Genomic DNA, 27,400 nt, shown 5'->3' with positions numbered 1-27,400 from the left:
CTGTATCTCAAGTATGCTGCTCCTCCAGTGCTCCTGTGGAAAATTGGGTATAGCTTCTGACTACAGATACCATTGAAAAAAGCCTCCGAAATAAGGGGATCTCAGATTTTTTGGTCCAGAAATCCTCCCCTTCCTCCTGCTAATGCTGCAAGTCAGGTCTAATGCCAGAAATGTTGACGCTCTCGGCTGCATATTCCAAAACCAAAAATAGAGGGTAAAGCTCTCCCCTTCACATGTCCGGTGAGATCATGAAATTTCTTCCTGTATGAGAGTATCTCCCCACAACCATCTCCTGCCTGGCACAGCTTGCTTTAGTTCAAGCTTGAAGTCCCATATGCAATGAAGAAAATGTAGAGAGTAGAGTGGTCATACTCAACAGAGATGCATTAATTTGTCCTTCAGCACTTCTTCACTGATGCCCAGATCCCTTTCAATATAGAGGAAACCACATTACAGTTGACAAAAGGCCAGGATGTTTAATGGAAAGAGCTATTTTCCTCCTCTTTCCCTTTCTCCTATTGTCCATTCTCCTCTCCTGATTGCAGATTGCCGAGTATCAACACCAGCATCAGTCAGTAGTACAGACACAAATTCTCAACAGCCCTTGACCTTCCCCCCCCCCCACCTGGCTTCACCTATCACATTCCGGCTAGCCTCCTCCCCCCCCCCCCCCCAACTTTTTATTCTGGCATCTCCCGTGCCCCCGCCCCCTTCCTTCTCAGTCCCGAAGAGCGGTTGGCCCAAAACATCGACTGTTTATTCATTTCCACAGATGCTGCCTGACCTGTTGAGTTCCTCCAGCATTTTATGTGAGTTGAGTTGCTTTGGATTTCCAGCATCTGCAGACATTCTTGTGTTTGTGATTTTCAGTGATCTTTTTGCTGTTTGCTAAGGTACACATGCAGCAATCACCCTGTCTGCTGAGCAGTGGAGGGTCTCCTTCTCCCTCATGCCCCTTCTGAAAGAAGAGTGAAGTCTCTGTCTACAAATCTCTGGAGTTGCGGTGAGTCATAAGCTAAGAACAATGATGTAGATCAGTCACCCAGAATCAGAACTGGGTTTATTGTCACTGACATAAGATGTAAAATGTAGTGTCTTCTAGCAGCAGTACAGTGCAGGCACAGCAAGTTCTAAGTTACAGTGAAAAATATATAAATAAATAGTGTAAAAGAAGAATAGTGAGTTAGTGTTCATGGGGGTTCATTGACCATTCAGAAGTCTGATGCCAGAGGGGAAGAAATTGTTCCTAAACATTGAGTTTTGGTCTTCAGGCTCTTGTACCTCATCCTTGATAGTAGCAATGAGAAGAGGGCATGTTTCAAAGGATGAGGGTCCTTAATGATGGATGCTTTGTTGTTCCGGCACTCTCTTTGGAACATGTCTACAATGGGCCCGAGATGAAGCTTGAGGTAACAGTGACTCTGGCCTTCATTGCCATGCTGGGGTATAAGCCTGTAGTTCTGACCTCTCCAACAAACTCCTTGGTAAACCCTCGGTGCATGTAAGCCCTGGGTGAAAGAGATCCTCAGTGGTGACTGTTCTACACCCCCTGCCCCAGGCCCACTGTCCAAGGCAGGAGCCCCTCTGATGCCAGGCCTTCAAGAAAAATCAGAAACTTCAGAACAAATTCTGAACTGATGGTGGAGGTCAGTGGAAGTGGTGGTGGCAGTGGCAATTAAGAGTAAGTGGTGGGGGCAGCGGTAGCTGCTAGAATGGGCAGGCAGCCTTCACAGTCCTCTGCAGCAGAATGAAGAGACAGCAACTGAATGGGTTTTGAGAAGTGCATAGCACAGCAAGCAATGGTTGGTCGATGATTGACCAATGACCAGTGAGGTTAGGGAAGTTGTCACTGCATTTGCCCCATCAATGTGGAGAATTGGCATTGAATGAAGAATGGTGACAATGCATCCAGTGCCAGCAGCACAAAATCCATGCAGGTGTGATTTATGAAGGGAAACAACTAGTGAAAAGTACTGATCAACATTGAATGATTCGGATTGAAATAGTTAATCTGGGAAAAGTCACATTTATTTCAAGCAGCATTTAAATAAACAGGGTAATAAATCTAACTTGTAGACCACTATGTCTACACAAGTAATATCATTTTGTATTGGTTCCGATGGTGTATTTTTAAATTTAAGTAGAAATCTTCCTAATATAATTGCAAAACTAATAAATTACATTTAAAGTGTTTATTTTAAATTTGTTATAAAGGGAATTTAGTATAATCAGTGCATTATCAGTGTGCATATTTTAACACATTCTTGTAATGCTTCCACTTTTCATAGCCAATAATTATTTCTCCTGAATGAATATAAAGTTGTTTTGTGCTAAGTATCTATTTATGGGAATATTTTAAGGACAATGATAGTAAGTTCTCTCGAAGGAGTCTGTATTTTCAGTCCTTGGGTCTTTGTTATAGTTCATGGCCAGTTGGTGTGTAAATGTGGACCCCTCACTGTACCTGCAGGCATCGTTAGTTAAACCATACAGGGTTGATGGAAATGATGGAAATGCTAGCTGCCCTGCTGCCCTTATCGATCCAACCTAGCGACATCCAGCTGTGGCCTTCACTGAGTCAGGTGGCAAGTTCCAAGCGAGAAATTCAAAAGCAAAATGCATTTCAGTAAAAGACACTTGTATCATTAATTACAAGAGTTTCACCTGTGACAGTGACAAAGATGCTGTACTTTAGGAGAGTTGATGTGGTTAGTATATATCACAAATACAAATGGAAAGGATAATTCCAGGCATGTAAGAGATAATGAATAGATATGCAGTTAAAGACTGCTAGTAAGTTGGGAAGGATAGAAACCTATCGTTTCCTTATTGATAAAACGGAAATTGGAACAAGAACCAGCTAGTATTAAAAGCTAGCTGGCTGGCTTTTATTGGGTAATATGCTATATAATGGATCCATGTCCATAAAACATATTAACTATGAGTACTTTGATATGTTTATAGTGGTATTAGTGTATTACATAAAGAATATACAAATTAAGTTGGTAATTATCATTTATTTTCTCTGACACATAACTGTTGAAATTTGAATTTTCTAAATTCATGCTGATACATTAAGTGCTTTGCAATCATTTTACTGCAGTGTAATGTCCTGACAATAGACACCAGTTAAAGCCTGGTGCTTTTGGCTGTCACTGAAACACTTAAATAGTGACAAATTCTGGTCTGGCGTAAGATCATCGATGTTTGTCCAATGTACATGTTCTGAAATCCGATTGCAGTAAAATTATTATAGGGTGAAAGAAGACCAGCATCAATTTCCCCTGATAATTTTGATTCTAATTACTTGTTATAAAATGAAAATCTTCAAGCATGCTAATTCTCAGAGCCAGGGTATGCCTCGGTAAAGTGTTACCAAATTTTTCCCTGATCTCCTTGAATGAAGCCTGATTAACATTGTAAATTACTTCCCTGATGCCCAGGGGCCAAAGTATTTGACCCCAGACCTTCAGTAAAATAAATGTAATGTGAAAAGGCTTGGTCTCCGTGGACGGTATTCAGTAAAATTATGAAATGAGCAGATAAAGATAATCTGAAATAAATATGTGTAGTTAAATCACTGAATCCAAAAAAAAAGATTTTTCAAATGCAAAAACATGCTACAATTTTAATTTTCCTTTGTAACTAGTTTTCCTTTTCTTCCCTTGGTTGTATCCATCCTCGATTTTAGTATTCCATCCCTTTATTTCAAGTAACCAGCTAGGATTGATAGGGATGGATAGAATCAGAATCAGGTTTAATATCCCCGGCATACAGTATGTCGTGAAATTTGTTGTCTTTGCAGCAGCGTTACAATGGAATACATAACAGGGGGAAAAAGCTGTAAATTGCAGTAAGTGTGTATATATATATAAATTAAATAATTAAATTAAGTAAGCATTGAAAAATAGAAATAAAAAGTGATGATGTAGTATTCATGGTTTCAAAACAAACTGTTCTCATATCACATCAATATCATTTGAGAAGGACACAGTCTATACATTCTAACAATGCTTTCTGAATTGTTGAGTAAGTTTTAACTCAGGCCAATTTGATAGTAAAAAGTACACAAGACCAGTTTATCACTGAAAATGTTTACCTATGCATTGTTTCATTTGCAAACCCTCTTTTGCTGCTTATAGTACCATTTGTTCCTTTGTTTGCCACTGTGATCATAGGCTTGAATAACAGGATTGTCACACCTTGCAAGTCACAAATTCACCCAGCCTTGCACGTCGGTAGTAAATATGTGAGTAGGATTTATTTCTCTGCAAACAACAGCTGAGAAAAGGAATAGTGAAATAAAATATTTTAATTGTCCAGTTTGTACGCCACTCTTCAGTTTTGTAATGCTTGTAGGGTGCTTCAAAATGTTCATGACTCTACAAATTCAAATTGAGAACAAGCTGAATAATTAAATTATGAATATTAGCTAGCATAAAGGCTTATGATCAATGTCACACAGATGTTGAACATTAGCGTCACCAACAGAACATTATCATTTGAGGTCTTACATCTCTCCTGTGTTTGGAGTTGTAAAATTGATTGGAGTTAAATTGAGATTTGTGGACTGGCATTCATTTTTCATTGTAAGATAGCTTTCACTTTAAAAAAAGTCTAACAAAATATAAACTCTAAATTTAATGTTTTAATCTGTTTACTCCAGAAAATGCAATGTACCTATTCACTTGGAACAAGAAGTTTATTCATTGTCAAAAACAAGAGCAAGTACAAATTCCAAGAGTATCGTTGTTTGATGTTAAAGTTACAGATGTTTCCATGTCCCAGATTTGGTGGCTATTGGCAAAGTTTTGATGCTAGACATCCATCTCAACTAACCACTTTTGGTAGCATATTTACAGCGCCAGCAACCTGGTTCAATTCTGCCTCTGTCTGTAAGTAGTTTGTACGTTCTCCACGTGACCATCTTAGTTTGCTCTGAGTGCTCTGGCTTCCTCCCGAATTCCAAAGGAGTATGGGTTTGTGGGTTTGTTGGTCGCATGGGTATAATTGGGCAGGGTGGGCTCATTTGGCCTGCAAGGGCCTCTTACCATGCAGAATCTCTAAATAAATACAAAACTGCCCACTATTGCCCAGCAAACTTCTCCCCTCTTCCTACATCTCTTTTGCTCAATCATCCATTCAAGAGGAGTCCAGGAGCGTCGGAACCATGATGTCATCAGGTTGGCATAGCAACAAGCTACATTAAAGTATTCTCACAAACAATAAGGAAAGAAGGAAGTTGCACAGTTTTTATTTGACATGTTCCAGAGTGATAAGTAAAAATCGAAACCTTTACAATAACAGCTTAAGCTAACATTATTAATTACATTAAAACAGGGTTTATTTTAAAAGTACTATTATTTTGACACTTGTGAAGTTCAGAAAAATAATTCGAATCAGAATCAGGTTTAGTATCACTGGCATATGTCGTGAAGCAGCAGTGCATTGCAATATATAATAATAGAAAAAACATGAATTGCAGGAAGTGTGTATATATATATATAAAATAGTTAAATAAGTAGTGCAAAAATAGAAATAAGACGTAGTGTTCATGGGTTCAATGTCCATTCAGAAATCAGATGGCCAAGGGGAAGAGGCTGTTCCTGAATCATTGAGTGTGTGCCTTCAGGCTTCTGTACCTTCTTCCTGATGGTAGCAACGAGAACAAGGCATGACCTGGGTGTTGGAGGTCCTTAATGATGGATGGCAACTTTATGAGGCATTTCGGAGTCTAGTGCTCATGATGGAGCTGACTGTTTACAACTCTCTGCAGCTTAATTCGATACTGTGCAGTAGCCCCTCCCCCCTTATCAGGACGGTGATGCAACCAGTTAGAATGCTCTCCATGGTACATCTGTAGAAATTTGCGAATGTCTTTGGTGACATACCAAATCTCCTTAAACTGCTAAGGAAATATAGTTGCTGTTGTGCCTTCTTTGTAGCTGTAGCAATATGTTGGGTCCAGGATATATCCTTAGACATATTGTCACTCAGGAACTTGAAATTATTTGCTCTTTCCACTTCTGATCCTTCTATGAAGACAGGTGGGGTATCACTTTGTCCTACCCTTTCTGAAGTCCACAATCAGTTCTTTGGTCTTATTGATGTTGAATGCAAGATGGAGATGACTGGGAATTAAATATCCAGGGGTATCAGGTAATACGGAAAGATAGGCAGGAAGGCAAAGGAGGTGGGGTGGCACTCTTAATTAAGGATGATATCAGGGCAATTGTGAGAGACGATATAAGATCTGTGGAGCAGAATGTTGAGTCCACATGGGTAGAGATTAAGAATAGTAAAGGGGAAAAAAATCACTGGTGGGAGTTGTCTATAGGCCACCTAATAAAAATATTGCAGTGGCAGAGGCGATTAACCAAGAAATAACTGCTTGTAAAAACGGAACGGCAGTTGTCATGGGGGATTTTAACTTCCACATAGATTGGGTGAATCAGGTTGGTCAAAGAAGTCTTGAGGAGGACTTCATAGAATGCATCCATGGTGGCTTTCTTGAGCAGCATGTTAGTGAACCCACAAGGGAAAATACTATCTTAGACCTAGTCCTGTGCAATGAGACAGGTAAGATTAACGATCTTGTAGTCAGGGATCCTCCTGGAAAGAGTGATCATAGTATGATTGAATTTGCATACAGATGGAGGATGAAATAGATTTAAAACCAGTGTATTATGCTTGAACAAGGGAGACTACAACGGGATGAGGGAGGAGTTGGCTAATGTGGATTGGGAGTACAGGCTGTTTGGTAGGACAGTTGAGGAACAGTGGAATGCTTTCAAAGAGATTTTTCACAGTGCTCAACAAAAGTATATTCCAGTCAAAAATAAGGACAGTAAGTGTGGGGAGAGCCAGCTTTGGATAACTAAGGAAATAAAAGATCGTATCAAATTAAAAGTTCATGTGTACAAAGTCGCAAAGAGTAGTGGGAGACTGGAGGATTGGGAAAACTTTAAAAAGCAACAGAGAACAATTAAACAAGAAATAAGGAAAGGGAAGTTAGAGTATGAAAGTAAATTAGCACAAAATATAAAAACCGATAGCAAAAGTTTTTATAAATATATAAAGTGGAAGAGGGTGGCTAAAGTCAACGTAGGTCCCTTGGAAGATGAGAAGGGGAAATTGATATTGGGTGATAAGGAAATGGCTGAGGCATTAAACAACTATTTTGTGTCAGTCTTCACGGTGGAGGACACGTCTAATATGCCAAAGAAGGATGCTATGGACGAAATGGGAGCTGAGGATATTGATAAAATCATTGTCACTAAAGAGATAGTGATGAAAAAACTAGAGAGCCTGAAGGTAGTTAAGTCCCCTGGTCCTGATGGGATGCATCCCAGGGTGCTGAGGGAATTGGCGGAGGTTATAGTAGACACGTTAGTAATCATTTATCAAAACTCTCTAGACTCTGGGCAGGTCCCAGTGGATTGGAAGACAGCAAATGTCACACCACTTTTTAAAAAAGGATGTAGGCAAAAGACGGGCAACTATAAGCCCGTTAGCTTGACATCTGTATTCAGGAAAATGCTTGAAGCTGTCATTAAGGAAGAAATAGTGAAACATTCAGAAAGGAGTGGTTCCATTAGACAGATGCAGCATGGATTCAGAAAGGGCAGGTCCTGTTTGACAAACTTACTGGAGTTCTTTGAGGACATAATGAGTGCAGTGGATAGAGGGGAACAGGTGGATGTTGTATACTTGGATTTCCAGAAGGTGTTTGATAAGGTGCCGCACAAGAGACTTATAAATAAGACATGGATGCATGGAGTCGGAGGAAATGTATTGGCATGGATAGTGGATTGGTTAACCAATAGAAGGCAGAGAGTTGGTATAAATGGGTATTTCTCCGGTTGGCAGTCAGTGGTGAGTGGGGTGCCGTAGGAGTCGGTGCTGGGCGCACAGCTGGGTACCATTTACATTGATGATTTGGAAGAGGGGACTGAGTGTAACGTAGCAAAATTTGTTGATGACACTAAACTGAGTGGAAAAGCAAATTGTACAGAGGAGGTGGAGAGTCTGCAGAGGGATATAGTTAGCTTAAGTGAGTGGGCCAAGGTCTGGCAAATGGAATACAACTTTGGGAAATGCGAGATCACCCACTTATAATAGAATAATAGAAGAGCAGATTATTATTTAAATGGTGAAAGATTGCAGCATGCTGTTGTGCAGAGGGACTTGGGAGCGCTTATTCATGAATCGCAAAATGTTGGCTTGCAGGTACAACAGGTTATTAAGAAGGCAAATGGAATGTTGGCCTTCATTGCTAGAGGGATTGAATTCAAGAGCAGGGAGGTCATACTGCAACTATACAGGGTACTAGTGAGGCCACACCTGGAGTACTGTGTACAGTTCTGGTCTCCATACTTGAGGAAGGATATACTGGCTTTGGAGGCTGTGCTGAGGCAGTTCACCAGGTTGAATCCACAGATGAAGAGGTTAACCTACGAAGAGAGATTGAGTCACCTGGGACTGTACTCTCTGGAATTCAGAAGAATGAGAGGATATCTTATAGAATCATACAAAATTTTGAAAGGGATAGATAAGATAGAAGTACGAAAGTTGTTTCCATTGGTGGATGAGACTAGAACTAGGGGACATTGCCTCAAGATTCAGGGGAGAAGATTTAGGACGGAGATGAGGAGAAACTGTTTTTCCCAGAGAGTGGTGAATCTGTGGAATTCTCTGCCCAGGGAAGCAGTTGAGGCTTCCTCACTAAATACATTTAAGATACAGTTAGATAGATTTTTACATAGCAGTCTTAATTAATTATGGGGAAAAGGCAGGTAGATGGAGCAGAGTTTACGGACAGATCAGCCATGATCTTATTGAATGGCGGGGCAGGCTCGATGGGCCAGATGGCCGACTCCTGCTCCTATTTCTTACGTTCTTATGGTTGCTGTGACACCATTCAACTAGCTGGCATACCTTGCTCCTGTAAGCCCTCACGTCACCATCTGAAATTCTGCCAACAATGGTTGTATCATCCGCAAATTTATAGATGGCATTTGAGCTGTGCCAAGCCTCACAGTCATGGGTGTAGAGAGAGAAGAGCAGTGGGCTAAGCACATATCCCTGAGGTATGTGTCATATTAGTTTTCAATGCCATAAATGTCAATATGTCTTAGCAAGATTGAACTACTGTAACTGCAACAAGTCCTCATACAATAAACTTCTAATATTTTCAGGATTTTTTTGCTCACAACTATCCTAAGTCAACTGACTTTCCAATATTCTGGTGGAGGAGTTTGCTGACTGTACAAACTGTGGAGGAGGCAACTTGTAAACAAGAGAAAATCTGCAGATGCTGGAAATCCAAACAACACACACAAAATGCTGGAGGAACTCAGCAGGCCAGGCAGCATCTATGGAAAAGTGTAAACAGTTGAGGTTTTGGGCCAAGACCCTTCATCAGGACTGATGAAGGCTATCTGCAATTGCTTTCACAGTGTAATGATGTTAAATGCCCATGGGAACGGTTATAAATCCACAATGAACGTGGAGACGAAATACTGTTGCTGTGTTAGAGATTACAACTTCATTTCCCAACCTGCTGAAGACAGGCCTAACACGATGAGTAACTCCCCTTCTCCATCTGTTGTTTCTGTTGCTACAGTCCTGTTTTTTGAATCTTTATTAAAATGTAGATATTTACACTCTGTTTAATTTTGCCTGTATGGTGGGGGGGGGGGATGGACGACAAAAACATTCATCATCCTCTCTCTCTTCTAACCTTCTCCCTCGCCCATGTTTATTCACTTTCTCATTTTTTTTTCTCTTTAACCCTCCCTGCCCTGTGTGACATAATGTATTAGAACATTCCTCCACACTGTTCACTTAAATACACATTACAAGGTAGTAATTTCTTTTACTCTTCATATTTCTCACCTTTTTCCCCGAGTCCCCATTAAAGCCATAAGATCAGAGGACAGTGGAGCAGAATGAGGCCATTTGACCCATCAGGTCTGCTCCATCATTTGATCATGGCTGATCCATTTCCCTCTCCTACCTTCCCCCTGTAAGCTTCCACACCCTGACTGCAAAGGTTCAAAGGTCCAATTTAACGTCAGACAAGTGTACCAATATACATCCTAAAATGCTTTTCTTTGCAGACATCCATGAAAACAGAGAAGTGCTCCAAAGGATGAACGACAGATAAACGTGAGAACCCCAAAGACCCTCCAGCTCCGCTCTCTCCCGCAGCAATGATCCCCCTTCCCCCCACCGGCAAAAGAAATTGGCACTGTCACTCAGCACTCAAGCATGAGCAAAGCAATAGCAAAGACACAGATTTGCAGTTAACCCAAAGACTTCGCATTACACTCGACATTCAACATACCACAGATTCTCTCTCTCCCTAATAAGGGAGAAGGAGGTGTCTCCATTTTCATAACAAATGACTCACTGTTAAAAGACCGTTAGGTCACTTTTTTCGAGCTCTGTGTCTGAAGATTTTAAAGATCCTGGGTCTTCGGGCCCACAGCAGATATCCTGACTCCACCGACAACACACAGGTCTCCTGCCATGACACCAACCCTCAATCCGTCTGTCTCCAGAGCCCTGAGATCTTAGGCTTCTGAATTCAAGCCAGACTCTCAGGCCGAACCCTTGGCGTGCCGAACAACGGCCAGTCCTGAAACCTTAGAACGGTCCCATTCCCACAAAGAACCGAAGTCAGTGTGTAACTCCAGCTCTGGGTCTTCAAAAGAAATCTGAAAGGGAAAAATAAAGATATTAAAGATGGAAATAGAGCTGTTTCTAAAGATGCAAGCAAGAGGGTCACTGTTTAGCACCATCTTAACTTTGCTCCGCCTCCCTGAAGTCAGGAATCTATCAACTTCTTCCTTAACTACACTGAATAAGCTGGCCTCTACAGCCATATATGGCAACGATTCACCACCACCTGTCTAAAGAAGTTTCTCTTCATCTCTGTTCTAAAGAGATATCTTTATTTAGCTGTTTTACCCTCTGGTCCTAGACTCCCCCATCATGGGAAACATCCTCTCTACATCTACTCTGTCTAGGCATTTCAACATTCAATAAGTTTCAATGATATCCCCCCCCCCCCCCACCATTCTTCTCAATTCCAGTGAGTAGAGGCCCAGAGTCATCAAGCACTCCTCAGATGACAAGCCTTTCAATCCCGGAGTCATTCTCATGAACCTCCTTTGAATCCTCTCCAATGTCAGCTCATCCATTCTCTGAGAGATGGTCCAAAACTGCTCACATACTCCAGTGCCTTATCGAGTGTCATCATTACATCCTTGATTTTATATTCTAATCCCCTCAGAACGAATACTAACATTTCATTTGCATTCCAACCTGCAAGTTAACCTTTCAGGAGTCCTGCACGAGGACTTCCAAGTCCCTTTGCACCTCGGACTTTTGAATTTTATCTCCATCCAGAAAGTATTCTATGCTTCTACCAAAGTGCATGACCACACACTTCCTGACACTATATTCCATTTGCCCAATCTCCTAATCTGTCTAAGCCCTTCTCTAGCCTCCCTGCTTCCTCAACACCATCTGCTCCTCCACCTATCTTTATTTCGTCTGCAAACTTTACATCAAAGCCATCAATTCCATCATCCAAATCCTTGACACATAACATAAAAAAGCAGCCCCAACACAAATCCCTGCAGAACACCAGCAGCCAATCAGAAAGGGAGTATAAGGTTATACTCCTGACAATAAGACAGACCACTCATAACTTCATAATCCATATTACTGCATCTCTTTGGTTGACCATAGGAATCATATTATGGCTGATTGGACCACAGAACAATTACTTTGCCACAAGTATTAACCTATATTAAATTGATTATGGTTCTCATAAAGGCTTTAAAAATTACTGAAAGAAGAATATTATTAAATGGCACAGAGGAAATAGGACAAAGCTTACTGACTTACTGCCCATTATGCCACTGGCATTTAAGGCAGCACTGAAGATCTTCCATCTCTGCCTGTCCATATAGTTGCACACAAACATAGAAGGATTCTTCATTGCAGTTTCAGTAACATTTTTTTTTTACAAATCAGTGTTGTTAGCCCTGAGCTGAACCCACAGACCTGGAGGACTGGTGGAACTCTCTTAGTCTGGCCTCTAACCTTTGACCTGTTTGGCATGGGTGACCCTACCATGGGTCAAAGCACAAGGCTCTGACTCTAGCCAACATTGCTTACCGAGTCATTGAGGCACGCAAGCCTCCAAACCCTAGGGCAAGGTTGAAGGAAATAGGACAGCGCAAGTCTCAAAATGGGGACTAAATTCCACATGAGTGAAAAAGCCAAGCTGTGGCTGCATAAAAATTTATGTTCTGCTGCAGAATGATCTCCATTTCATAAAGAGCTTACAAATAACACACTTTCAAGATTGCAGGTAGATTTAGTTGACACATTGAGTGGAATTCAAAGCTGTGGTCATTTTGTCCAGACGCCAGTCCTCAACTCCTTGTGTTACCAGATTGTTTGCTGGTGATCTATTAATGTTCATTGCTTTGAAATAAATAAATGATTAAACAAAAATGGTTCTAAATGGGAAAGAATAAATGTCACCAAAGATCAATAACAGTGAAAAAATATAGATACTTAAGGGGGAAATAAAATGTTGCCACAAATACATTATTTCTGTTTAATGAAAAGTTGTAAAGAAATTCATATAATAAATATGTTTAGACAATTATTCAGCTTCCTATTCCATTCAGTTGTGTGCAATTGAAATTCTCCTTTGAGTCTGCAAGCATCAATAAAATGGATCAAAATAAAGCCATGGAACATTTGTTCTGTGGCATTACTCTTCAATAAATACTCAAACCGGAGAATGGTACTTGCCTGTGAGCGTGTTACTGTGCTGAAACACATTTTTAGGAGTTAGGACGACATCAAAGCTTGCCAGTGAATTCAGCTCAGGATCAAGTTCAAGTTTAATTGTAATTTAACCATACATGAATACTCAAGAATATAGCCAAATGAAACAGCATTACTCCGGGCCCAAGGTACAAAACACAGTACCAACAGTCACACACAGCACAAGACACATATAGCATATATAAGATGGGCAGGATGGTAGCGTAGTGGTTAACATAACACTTTACAGTACAGGGACCCGGGTTCAATTCCCAGTGCTGCTGTAAGGTGTCCGTACATTCTCCCCATGACCGCATGCGTTTCCTCTGGGTGCTCCTGTTTCTTCCCACAGTCTAAAGGCTCTGGTAGGTCAATTGGTCACTGTAAATTGTCCCGTGATCAGTCTAGTGGTAAATTGGAGGATTGCTGGGCAGCACGGCTTGAAGGGCTGGAAAGGCCTATTCCACACTATATCTGAATAAATAAATAAAACAGCAATAAGTATACAGTCACTCACAAAGATATATATAGCCTAAGTGAAACACGTAGAATTCTCTTTTCATTTTAGTGACGATCTGAACCAGCCTGTACCTCATCTGGAAATGATGGGATGCTGAGCTGGGTTAAGAGGTGGCAGATGGAGTTCAACCCGGAGAAATGTGAAGAGATTCACTTTGGAAGGTTAAATTTGAAGGCAGAATACAGGGTTAATGGCAGGATTCTTTGCAGTGTGGAGGAACAGTGGGACCTTGAGTCCACACCCATAGATCACTCAGCACTGTCATTCGTGTTGATAAAGTGGTTAAGAAGGCTTATTTTGTGTCGACCTAAATTAATCAGGGAATTGAGTTCAAGAGCCACGAGATAATGTTGCAGCTTTATAAAACCTTAGCTAGACCGCAGATGGAAAATTGTGTTCAGTTCTGATCACCTCATTATAGTAGAAACTTTACCAGGATGCTGCCTGGATTAGAGAGCATGTCTTATGAGGATACTTGAGCAAGCTGGGACTTTCCCCTTTGGAGTGAAGGAGGATGAGAGGTGACCTGATAAGACAGCCAGAGACTTTTTTCCTGGCAGAAATGGCTAATATAAAGAGGCATAATTTTAAAATGATTGGAGGAAAGTATAAGGGATGTCACTGGTAAGTTTTTAAACAAAGAGTTGTAGGTGCGTGGATACCTAAGAGGCATTTAAGAAAATCTTAGATGAGCACATGGATAATAGAAAAACGGAGGGCTATGTAAGAGAGAAGGGTTACATTGATCTCAAGCTAGTTTAAAAGGTCGGTACAACATTCTGGGCCGAAGAGCCTGTACTGTGCTTCAGTGTCTGCTGTTCTATGTCCTATGAAATTGCACCGAGGTACCACTGGTTACATGGAAAACACCAACAACAGATTAAACAGACCTGTAATGAATACTTACACCATTTACTTGGTAATCCACCAGTCTTCCATTGACAGCAGTAGTTCAGAGAACGTGGATGCTGCAGCACATTAAGCTGCACTAACTTTCAGCAGAGTTTCTCTGCCGAGTATGATGCAAATCAACTGATTTGGAGTTAGCTAGTGCAGGTGGAGCGTCGTCTTTCAAAATCAAGTCACCTCCCATACTGCGCCACGAGAGGGGTGTGGGACAGGTGGCAGACAGGAGGGTGGCCCAGGCCAGGCAAAGCCATTTGATTCCAAATGATTGGTTTATTGATCATTACCGAATGTATCTCCAGTGCTACCCGCTCCCTCCCCTCTTCTTTGTCCTTTTCTCAACCATGATTCCTCTTTCACTGCTCCCTTCCCACTCTCAGTCCACAATAGAGACCCATACCTTTAGCTTTTGCCACACTGGCCTTTATGAATCAATGTACTGAGTACAGGAGATGGGATGTTGTGTTAAAGTTGTATAAGACATTGGTGAGGCCTAATTTGGAGAATTGTGTGCAGTTTTGGTCTCCTACCTACAGGAAAGATGTAAACAGGTTGAAATAGTGCAGAGAAAATGTACAAGGCTGGTGTCATGTCTGGAGGACCTGAGTTCTAAAGAAAGATTGAGCAAATTAGGATTGTATTCTTTAGAATATAGAAAACTGAGAGGAGATTGAATAGAGGTTTACAAAATTATGAGGGGTATAGATAGGGTAAATGCAAGCAGGCTTTTTCCACTGAAATTGGGTGGGACTACAACCAGAGGTCATGGCTTAAGGGTGAAAGGTGAGAGGTTTAAGGGAACATGAGGAGAAAGTTCCTCACTCAGAGGGAATGTGTTGCCAGCACATGTGGTCCATGCGAGCTCAATTTAAATGTTTAAGAGGTTTGGATAGGTACATGGATAGTAGGGATATGGAGGGCTATGGTCCCTATCTGTACCCCACATAATTTTGTATACTTCTATCAAATTTCCTCTCAGTCTTCTGTGTTCTAAGGAATCCAGTCCTAGCCTATTCTATCTTTCCTTATAATTCAGGTCCACCAGACCAAGCAACATCTGCGTAAATTTTCTCTGCACTCTTTCAACCTTGTTTACATCTTTCCTGTAGGTAGGTGACCAGACCTGCACACAATATTCCAAATGAGGCCTCAGCAAAGTCTTAGACAACTTCGTCATAACATCCCATCTCCTGTATTCATTACCTCAATTTATGAAGGCCAATGTGCCAAAAGCTTTCTTTGAGGCTCTATCTACTGTGATGCCACTTTCAATGAATTATGGACCTGTATTCCCAGATCCCTTTGTTTTCCCAGACTCCCCAGTTCCCCACCGTTCACTGTGTAAGACCTACCCTGGTTGGTCCTACTGAAGTGCAAAACCTCGCACTGGTCAGCATTGAATTCCATCCGTCATTTTTCAACTAATGCAGATCCCTCTGCAAGCATATCTGCCCCTCTTCCACCATACATTACCAAGGATCCGTAGACAGTCAAATGTTAAAATAACATATTTGGAACACTCAATTTGGCTTTCAGTTGTTGCAACACTGAATATCTCTGCAGTTTGTGGATTCAACCCAAAAAAAAAGACTTCCATGAAGTGCTTCAATTTAGGCTCTTGCTCTCTAAGTTACTTCCAAACAAAACTTTCAATAACATGGATGTCAAGATCCCATTGTCATTTCTGGGGCGATTGAGATACCCCTTTTTGCAGGGACCTTTATGGTCTTTCAAAAGACTTTATTCTTTGAGCTCAAGTGGACAGTTACAACTTTATACAAACTTAGAATACCATAAAAGTTCAAGGCTCAGAGTACATTTATAATCAAAGAATGAATTTTATATACAATCTTGAGATCCATCTCCCTACAGGCAACCACAAAACAAAGAACCCCAATACAACCCTTTAAAAGAAGACCACCCAACACCCAAAGTGCAGGGGAGGAAAAAACAAATTGTGCAAAGAATAAAAGTAGGCAAATAACATTCAGAACTGAAGTTCATAGAAGTGAATCCACAGCCACAAAGACTGTCATTTCTGCTGCTGATTCAGGAGCCCGTTAGCTGCAGGCCATAGGCTCAGTTCAGTGCAGAGATGAGTAACCCTCGTGGAGCAGTAATTTGAACACCAGCCCATCCCTCACCTCCGGCCCTAACACCCTGACTTCTCAATCTGGCCCATCTCTTAAATCGGCCAGTCAGTGGGTCATTCCTCACTCTCTGTTTAGTGATAGAAACTTGCAATTTGTATCATCTTTTAGCTACATCTATGGACAGTGTTGATTCAATGAGCATACTGATTTACATTATGATGTCAGCACAAATTAGGAGATCATTCCTTTGTTATTTCAGAATATTCATTCTGAACAGTGACAACACAAGCCAAAGCAATAAGTTTCTGTGCATTTCTCACTCGTGTTATTTCCCGAAAACCTTGTAGCCCAAAAAGAGCTTTTAAATTTTTTTATTAGACACCAACGTTTATGCTATATATTGACTTTGCCTCAATTTTCAGAATTGTTAATAATATTTTAATATTCCACAGCTTATTTATTTATTGTTATTACTTCTTTCTTTTTGTATTTGCACAGTTTGTCATCTTTTGCACACGGTTTGTCTTGTCCATACTGCACCAACCGCCGCCGCTGGGCTATAAACGTGCAGGAGCAGTGCCTTGCTGAAGGACACACACACTGCCTGGGCTGAGGCTCGAACTAACGACCTTCAGATCGCCAGCCCAAAGCCTTAACCACTTGGCCACACGCCAACACACCCATTGTTGGTGCAGATCTATTATTGATTCAGTTATGGTTATTATTCTATGGATTTACCAAGAATTACTTACTTACTCTGCCTATAATGCTGCTGGCATTCAGTGGGCAGCAATGAAGGTCCTCCTTCTCTGGCAGTGTTCAGGGCTTCCTTCATCACGTCAGTAGCTTCCTCTCATTTTTCACCGCTGTCAGTCATGCAAGTCCCTGGTAGAGACTCAGGAATGCTGGTGCACTCAAATTCTTCATTGCTGTTTCCATAACGATTTTGTTTGACCAGTCAGGGTTGCTAGCCCTGAACTAAACCCCCAAACCTGGAGGACTGGTGGACCACTCTTAGCCCGTCCTCTACCCTTTGACCTGTTTGACATGGGTGACCCAACTAAGAGACAAAGCACAAGGCCCTGACTCCAGCCAACATAGTTCTCAGGGTCAATGAGGCGTGCAAGCCTCCAGACCACGACAAGGTTGCAGACCTATCAGAGGTCATTGAGACTATGCCCGCAAGAAAATGAATCTCAAGGTTGTATCATGTTGACATCTATGTACCTTGAACTTAGCTGGGTTTAACAATCCAATGCAAAAAAAATACTCCAGGAAGAAAATAACAGACGTCATTCGACAAGGAGGATGTTAAAAGATATTATAATTGACAGGATGAACACTATGATTGTTTTATCACATGGTAAAACTAAATTTAATAACAGTGGAGAACTTTGCCATGCATTGACTAATGCTTAAGCTGAGTTCTAGTCTCCATTTTGTGTCATTAGAGTTCAGTTCCTTTCCTGTTATCATCAGTCACAAAAGGTCACAATCCAGTTAGTGTCCATTAATACAGAAAACTACCTTCTATCAAGTGACTTTGGCTGCAGACCAATTTTTTTTTCCACTTTGTTATCCCAACACTATAACAGAAGGAACATTTTTGGAGGATATTGCAGTCATTACCAGCCTGAGCACTCAGGATCAGTAATGATCATAACCAGCTCAAACAAAATGATCTTATTGCTATTCCTGGTGTGGCCTTATTCCAGCTTATTTGTTGCAGTGGCATTGTTTCTGAAGCTATAGTGTGGTGACTTCACTCTGATAATTTTCCTGTTTCTGTGAGGCTATTTCTGCTGAACTGTTTAATGTCCGTGAGAAGCAAAGTGTATATGAGCAATGCACACAAGGTGCTGGAGGAACTCAGCAGGTCAGGCAGCACCTCCAGTGATGAATCGACAGTCAACGTCTCAAGCCGAGACTCAAGTCAGAAAGCATGGCCTATTTGGTCATTGTGTGAAGCTGTCTTTCTCTCACCAGTTACTATCCACTACCTTCTTCTCAAACCCACCTGACAAGGTTTGGTACAAAGGTTTATCTGCTGGCAATGGAAGTGGCTTCGGCTAAAGTAAGTGGGAATTTAATCAAGAGTTCATGAATGAGTGTGAGTTGCTCACCATATCTACAAAGTCCAGATCAGTGTGGTCTCTGTTAATTGCCCAAATAATATTGGATTGATGAATACAAAGCTAGGATTTCAACAATCAACATGAAGCCCTCGAGGAGTCCAAGTGAACATTGGTGATATGAGGATACTGTTCCACAGCTGTTGAGTTCCATGATGCGCATTGCTTTATGTGTAGTGCACAGCCCATGTAGGAAGTTGCACAGAAAGCAGGCAAAGCCAGATACCTCACCATCTGCTTTTGCTTACATCTTTGATGTGATAGTTCTCACTTCTCTTGTGTGCCTTGCTGTTTTCTCAGGAGCAGATAATAAGAAATCTAGATCAAACTGTGTTACCATTTTTCACAAGAGAGTATTTGCACGTTCGCTGTCTTTTTTTGTTAATCCCACAGTCAAAGCAGAAATCCACTCACTATTTCATGGGTCATTTACCCTTTCTTCTCTGATATTCCATCAAGATTATAACTTCTTGTGGAAGCTGAAATGCTACAGACATAAATATTTTACTGAAACTTGCTAAACAAGAACACAAATATATTTTGAGGAACTCAGCAAGCCAGGCAGCATCTATGGAAAAGAGTAAATAGTTGACATTTCGGGCCAAGGATTCCTGATGAAGGATCTTGGCTCGAAACATCGATTGTTTTACGATTTCCATAGATGATGCCTGAACTACTGAGTTCCTCCAGCATTTTGTGCGTGTTGCTCCAATTTCCAGCATCTGCAGATTTTCTCATGTCTGTGAAACAAATGCATTTGTGCACTTTGAAAATGGAGGCCTGGAAACCTGAGGCAAGCCTACATTTTAGCAAATGTAAGTGGTTATCAATGCAGTAAACACGCTGCTGAGACAGCTCCCCCTTAGCAGTGTTCTCCCATGATGAAATTGTCAATGAAACGTGTTATATAATGTTATTAAATATTAAAATAACTTTAGTGACAAATTAATTCATATTGAACATCTTAACTCTATTCCATTTTAAAAGGAGTGGAGAGATTATGGCTTGATTAGCAGATTTGTGATCACAGGAAGATCAGTTGAATAAGCTACTATTGGTATAGTTTAATACAAGACTGCTTCGTACATAGTATTGGTTTGGTACGCAATTCAAAATTCTCCCGTTCAAATAATGTACTGGACATCTTCTTCATTGGTTTTCAAATCTGACTCACAAATAAGTGCATATTTTCAAATACAATTGCAATTCTGAAACCATTTGTTGTATAAAATGGTATGAGTATTTTTACAAATATTATGAAGACATATGTTCAATACACATATAATTTTATTTATATTAAGCTCTGGCTTCCATTCATTTTAATTACATATGAATAAATAATGAAAAATGAATATCCGAAATCCTACTCTAACAGAGTTAAAAGTAATTTTATTATAATATATTATTTTGGGTAGTTGTGAGTGAGCTATGACAATAAAATATTTTTCATTTTAATCATTTTTATTACATGTTATTTCTAAGTAAACATGTTTCATATTTTGCTTAGATTATTGTTAAAAAAAGCATTACCCATTGAATGAAATTTAAATTCCTTACTTTACTGTTTAATGTTTAATGGCTAATACAGTCTTGACATTCTGGTAAAGATGATGGAAACTCAATAGAAAGCTGGGGCATCAGTTTAAAATTGCAGTTTACCATTTCATTGTTTGATATTCCAGTGTAGTTTGCTCATTCGCACAGGTTCCATTTAGAAAGAATTTCTAAGGAAGTACACTTTCTTGTTCACATTTCTATTCATATATTTTTGAGTTCATCAGATTCAGAGATGTCAGTTTTGAACATATTGTTTTCCAACCGCACGTGTCATCAATATACTACACTTGCAATGGTTTAGTCCAGAACAGAATGAAGTTCATTTTAACAAAGAAAGATAACTAAATTTAATCCTCACCACAAACAGTTTTAATTTTGGTTTCCTTCTCCATGTGTGTAATTATCAATGTTTGTGGAATTGAGTAAGTGGGTGCTGTAATCTTATTCATTGCAGAATATGCCAAGACTTAAAACAGAATCGCTCAGATACATGACTTGCATCTATTCATACAGGCTAGATTAAAAGTGGATCCTGCAGATGTGCTGAGAGCTGAATGCCCTGTACTGCCCAATCTCCTAAAATACAAGCATTTATGGTCTATTGTACATGTTCAGCAGAAAAAAAATCAATATTTCTTCAAAATCTTGGTTTGTACATGCATTCTGAGAGTAATTCTTTTCAGCTACTTTCCCTTTAAAAAGCCAGGAAAATAAATTAGTTTGCTTGGAATACAGGAAGGGGCAGTGGTAGAACTGGCTTCTATTGTCCCAATTCTCGTTCCTCTAATGTAATGACAGTGTGGAAGACATAACTGGTCAAATCACATGTTGTTGACAACCAGAGCAAACCGAATATGATAGATTGTGTACTACTGGAAATGGTACAGAGATCGTGCTTACAGGTTTGTGGCAGAAGCATTTTTATGTGTGTATTGTATATAAAACTAAACTGCAAATACATTTTTTTTCATTTTAAATTGAAAATAATTATAAAGGTGCACTTGTTTAAAAGGTTGATTTAAAGAACTGCAGCAACATATTACATTTCTGATATTACTTTTTCTAAATGAGTTATTGACCTTGGAATTTTTCATTAATACCGTGAACAAATCATCATTTCCCCACATGGCTAGGTAATAAGCACTATTGCTTTTAACAGTAGTCAATAATTGAAGGGTATAATGTTTATGAAACTTTTAATTTTAAAATCTTGAGGTTGCTCTATAAGAATTACACATTGTTTACAATATTTTATGAAAAGAAAATTTGAACTGAACTGTATTTCAGCTATACCATTCCTATCATTATACCGTGTTATTTGGGCTGGCTGTTTCCCTGTAGCTTATTTTTTGTTTTATACACCATTCCTAAAGCTCAATAACGCATTTCAAAAAAAAACTATTCCATTTTCAGCCAATATGTTACATTTTAAAAACCTCCAGACTTACCTATGTTCCTGTTCAAAAAAATGTCAACTAGCACCACGTGCAAACCAGTCGATTTTCTTAATTCATCCCCTAGGAATGGATAAGTCTATCAATCTATTAAATTGGAAAGCCATTAGAGCCTCTGGTTTATGCGTTTCAAGCTGTTAACTAGAAGTTGATTGATTGTTGTTCCTTTGATAGGATATGCTGATCTAATCTCACTGTGCTCTAGTTTGCAATAAATTACACAATTCATTTCCTTCATTTATAACATAAAATCACACCTCGAGGCATGCGTGCTCAGAGGCAAAGTGCAAGGATCCTATTTATGGTGTCATTTAGCCAGCAAGCAGCCAACAATCCTAGGAAAAAATCGAAGCATAATCAAGGTGTATGTTTGGAAAATTTATTGTTATAATTTTCCACAGTAATCTTCTCCATTTTCAAAGCACCCCAGCGACATATATCATAATATAAAATAGAAAATGAATAGCGTTTAAAATTTATCGGTCTTTGATTCTCAATTATATGTGTTTATGACTTCATCTGTCTTCAGTGACTTCAACCTTTTCCATTATTGTAGAATATTATTTGTACGGTATCCATTAAATTCACAATCCTGCAGTAATGGCATACTATAGCGTTTGGAAAAGGAATTTTTGAAAGGGGCTTGAAGAAAGCGAAGCTGTTATGACACAAGAAATTGCTTTATTGATAGCTTTGCCTCTCGCCTGCACATTTGGCAATTTGTAACCTTCCCCATATCTATATTTCAGTGTGACACTGATAAGAACCTTTCTGTCCCCGACCAGATTACAGTTTGTAATGACACACAAAGCTTTCAGAAGCCAAGCTAGGGCTCAGTCGAGCTTTCTGCAAACATGCTAAACCAGTTAGAAGATCAAACATAATTTTCATTTAACACTACAGTGTCATGCATTATCTGAACTGTTATTAAATTGTACAAGTATAATTGCCATCACTGATCTATAAGGACCTTGTGTGCATGTATTTAAACTGTGGTCCCATGGCAGTGATAGACCTGTAATTTTGTATATTAATAGATCACTGCTTTGTAAAGCATTGGGGACTGCAGGCAGTTTGCAGGTTTAGGAATGAATACACCAAAGGTTTCCTCTCGAAAGGACTGAAAAAATGACAGCAACACTAGAAAATGCAGATTTGACAAAATCACATCTGGTGTATAAGGTGTGCTTGCTTTTACACAGAATGAAAATTCCATGGCCAGCACAAACAAAATTGTTCTGCCCGATTAGGTGAGTAGAGGTGGTGTTCTTACCAATACTCTTTTCTGAAACCAGCACAATCCTACCCTGTCCTGAGCAAGCTCCAACCACCTCATACTAGGAAATCAAATAGAGATTATTTTAATGTATAAACAGGCACACACTTGTAATTGTGCAGCACTTTCAAGGTACTGGGGAGCATCAAAGTACTTTGGGACTAGTCATCATTACTTCCTGTGACATTACTATAGATGTTGATAAGTAATCAGAGAAGATTGACCCATTCCAAATGCAGCGTGACGGTAAATTACTTTATCTTTTGGATATGTGGCACAGTACAAGGAACACAATTTATTTTTGACTAGGACTTTGTAGACAGAGCAAAATTCTGCGATTGAAATAGAAGCCAGATATTGTGCTGGCTATTCCTGTAACCCTGAGGCCATTTCCTTGTCATATCCGTAGCCTTCAACGTCTGATTATACATTATTCGTGTGAACGATATTACTGTCCCTGCCTGTTGATCCCTCAATTTCCACCTCATCTTCCTTGAGAGATCTCAAGAAGAGCAATTAATACCTGAGAAATTTCTGGTACTGATCTAAATACTTTTAAAAGATGCCACTTGACCCCGAATCAGCTGCCTTCACAAGAAGCCAACTTAATTCTGGAAGTAACATGGGGTCAGTGTTGTTCTGCTCTTTGTTCAGATGCTAAGTTAAATAATTTGTCTACTTCTAATTTAAAATTTACTTATTTTCATAAGGCAGAATCTATCGGTCATGTTTCATGTCAGTCTTCAGATTCACTTCTGCAAGATCCAGTGGATTCATTGACGGTATGAATGATACAGGAGAAAAGTCAGGAAGGGATTATAACTCCAAAGCTTCACAACCTGGGGTCCATGGATTCCTGGCTTAGTGGTATTGGTCCATGGCATAAAAAAGGTTGGGAACCCCTGCTCTAAAGCATTGAGAGGATCCATTGGCAATTTTCTTCAAAATTAGCAAATTTGGCTGATTCCAAGCTCTGTTGATTTATGATTCTGGAGGATTTTCTCTGAAACATGATCATTTTCAGTAATGTTCACATGATCAATCAAAAAGCCATTGGCTGACATATGGAAAGAAAGGAAGGTCACACAAATTGGGTGTTGTATTTAAATTTACCCTCATTTCTTCAGCTGTTGCTCATCCATGAGTGTACATCCCTATTGGCAACCACCTTCAATGTGATCAGTAAAGAGTATTATCAACATTTGGCCACATCCATGGCAGAATCATACTAAATATACAATAGATTTGTCCAATTATACCTGCTCACTAATCCAAGCATCAAGGATGCACTATCTGGTAGATACATCAGTAACTCTCTGTTAACATTTGCAAATAAATAATCTTTGGAATTCTGTACTGTTATTATTCAATACATATGGTGGATGGTTTTTGCACCATCTTCAAAATAATGGGATTTGTTTCATAGCTTTATATCCTTGTAATTATTTTTCTTAGTCTTTCTGTGCCCCCAACAATCACTGAGGTCAATTTGATTAAACATCTGTGCTTGTTCCAGTTATCTCCAGCTATTGTTTTTTTCATCTAATGTACAAAAGAAAAAATGTGGCTAAAAATCTAAACCAAAACCTTTGTTATTTTTAAACAACTCTAGAAGTGGGTTGCATTGTAACAGAAAGCAAAAAATATTCTGTGATCAAAGTGAAAAGGTTGCAATTCAACTGTGAGAGTCTGATGCTATTATAAATACTAAGAACACAGTTCAAGAGGTTAATGAATCGCAGTACAACCAGCAATTAAATAATTGCCTTTAACTCCCACCACAGATTTTTAATATCCTGAGTGAAAAGTGAGATTAGTAATGTACAGGCTTAAAGCAGCCTGTGAGATATGTATAAAATAGGACACTAGATGCTAATTCATTGACTGAGGCATGTTCTCAGAAGGTAACGGTTGCTTTTGAAGGTATCTGCCAATCTCATGTCTCTGATTGATACAGTAGATGGCAAAAGAATTGCACCTATTGTTGGCTAAGGTACCGAATTTGTTAAGCTGAATATGAAATATTGGCCAAAGAGTCACCACATCCTTTCCTGGACAAAATTGTTGCTCTGAAAAGGCATTTTTTTGTGTGTGTGATTGAGGAAATCTCAAAGTACAAGGCAAATTCAACGTTAAGTTTATTTTCAAAGTACATATAGGTCTCCACCCTGAGATTTATTTTCTTGCAGACATTCACAGTAGATATTCTTTGTTGGCTGCTGCCTTCAGGAAGGAGGTACAGGAGCCTCAGGACTCGCACCACCAGGTTCTGGAACGGTTGTTACCCCTCAACCATCAGGTTCTTGAACAAAAGGGGATAACTTCACCCAACTTCACTTGCCCCTTCATTGATATGATCTCATATGGTATAGATATAGACTCACTCTCAAGGACTGTTCATCTCATTTTCTCCATATTTACTGTTTATTTGTTATTATTATTTCTTCTTCCTTTTTGTATTTGTACAGTTTGTTGTCTTTTGAACACCCAACTTTGTGTGGTCTTTCATTGATTCTATTATGGTTATTGGATTTATTGAGTATGCCTGCAAGAAAATGAACCTCAGGGTTGTATATGGTGACATATATGTACTTTGATAATAAATTGACTTTGAGATTTGGACTTCTGAGTGAAGTTATCCACACTAGTTCAGGAGCCTGATGGTTGAAAGATAATAACTGTTCCGGACCCTGGTCGTGTGGGACCCGTGAGAAGGCAGTATGACCTGGATGGTCTAGATGGAATTTCTGGGTTAGACAAGATTGGTAAAAAGAACCAATAGATATCAGCAAAAGAAGAAACAAATCCTTGAACAAAGCTAGAAAATGACTGCTCAATATTTTCAATTTTGATATTGTTACATATCATGCTAAAATTATCCCTCCCAGTTTCACCAAGGGCAGAAAGGAATGCAGATTTTCAAAGCATTTACAGAATTTTCTATTTTATTTCAGACCTCCAACATCCACAGTATTTTACTTTTCCATTTATTTTTCCTTCAACCTGTTCAAAAATGTAAATTATACTAATTTCCTTCCTCTTTCATCTTTCCATTCCTTTGTTATACCCGAGAGTCCTGCGATTGAGGGAATTACAGTTCCCATACCAGGCAGTGATGCAGCCAGTCCAGATGCTCTCAATTGTGCCCCTGTGGAAAGTCTTTAGGATTTGGAGACTCATGACAAACTTCTTCAACCGTTTGAGGTGAAAGAGGTGCTGTTTTTCCTTTTTTCACCACACGGCTGGTACGTCCTCCTTTTTCAAAGAAAGGGGCTTCCCTTCCTCCACAATTAAGGCTGCCCTCAATCACAACTCTTCTATTTCGCGCACATCTGCCGCCACCCAACCAGGGATAAGGATCCTCTTGTCCTCACCTACCACCCCACCAGCCTCCACGTCCAGCACGTAATTCTCCATAACTTCCACCATCTCCAACGGGATCCCACCATCAAGCACATCTTTCATTCCCCCTCACTCCCCACTTTCTGCTTCCTGCAGGGACCGCTCCCTTTGCAACTCCCTGGTCCATTCATCCCTCCCCACTGATCTCCCTCCTGGCACTGATCATTGCAAGCAGAACAATTGCTATACCTGCCCCTACATCTCCTCCCTCACTACCATTCAGGGCCCCAAACAGTCCTTCCAGGTGAGGTGATACTTCACCTACGGGTATGCTGGAGTCATCTATTGTATCCGGTGCTCCCAGTATAGCCTCCTGTATATCGGTGAGACCTGACATAGATTGGATGGCCAGAACAAGCAGAATCTTCCAGTGGCTACCCATTTTAATTCCACGTCCAGCTGCATGGACCAACCATTGCTCTGAGCAGGGGATTTTTTCATGGCCTGAAAACTGTGCGGGACGCTAATAAAGCATTATATAGAAGTCCAGCTGCGTGGCCACAAGGGCTATGTGCACGGGGGCATTTCAGTTACTGTGCAGCCTCGCACCCCGGCTGCTTAGAGGGAACTGTGCCCATTGCTGAGAATCCAGATTGAAAAGCAAACTGCAAATATTGCAAATCTGGAATTAAAAAAGGGAAAGTTCATATTAAATTGAAGTGTTAACTCTGTTGCTACCTCAGCTGCATGTTTGGACTGTTGAGTATTTGAAGCAAATTTTTTTGCTTTTGGCATGGTATCAATCAGGAAGTTCAGTACACGTGAAGCAAGTGTGATCGAACCTGATAAACCACAAAATGACCCTTTGGTTGTGGAATATGGACCCAGGTCCCTGCTTGAGTAAACTGCACGCCCTTTGCTTAGATTGCATAGCGACTGAGCCAGGTACTGGCGGTTATTAACTAGCAATAATGGATTTTGAAGCTGTTGGCAATCGATAACGGGTTTTGGAGCATGCTCAGTGAAAGCTGGAGTATAAAGATCATCAGTTAGTGATGTGCATGCTAACATAATAACAACAAAGTCTTTTGGAAGGCAAGAAATCAGGTGTTCTAATAGGACTATGCAAAATGGAACAAGACCAAGTCCCTACTGAGTCATAGATTAGATTATAGAAAATTACAGCACAGAAACAGGCCCTCTGGCCCATCTAGTCCATGCCAAACCTCTTAAACAGTCTAGTCCCATTGACCTGCACCTGGACA

The sequence above is a fragment of the Hemitrygon akajei genome, chromosome 23, assembly GCF_048418815.1.
Source record: "Hemitrygon akajei chromosome 23, sHemAka1.3, whole genome shotgun sequence".
Lineage (NCBI taxonomy): Eukaryota > Metazoa > Chordata > Chondrichthyes > Myliobatiformes > Dasyatidae > Hemitrygon > Hemitrygon akajei.
The sequence above is the reverse complement of the archived record's forward strand: the minus strand, read 5'-3'. Positions refer to the sequence as shown.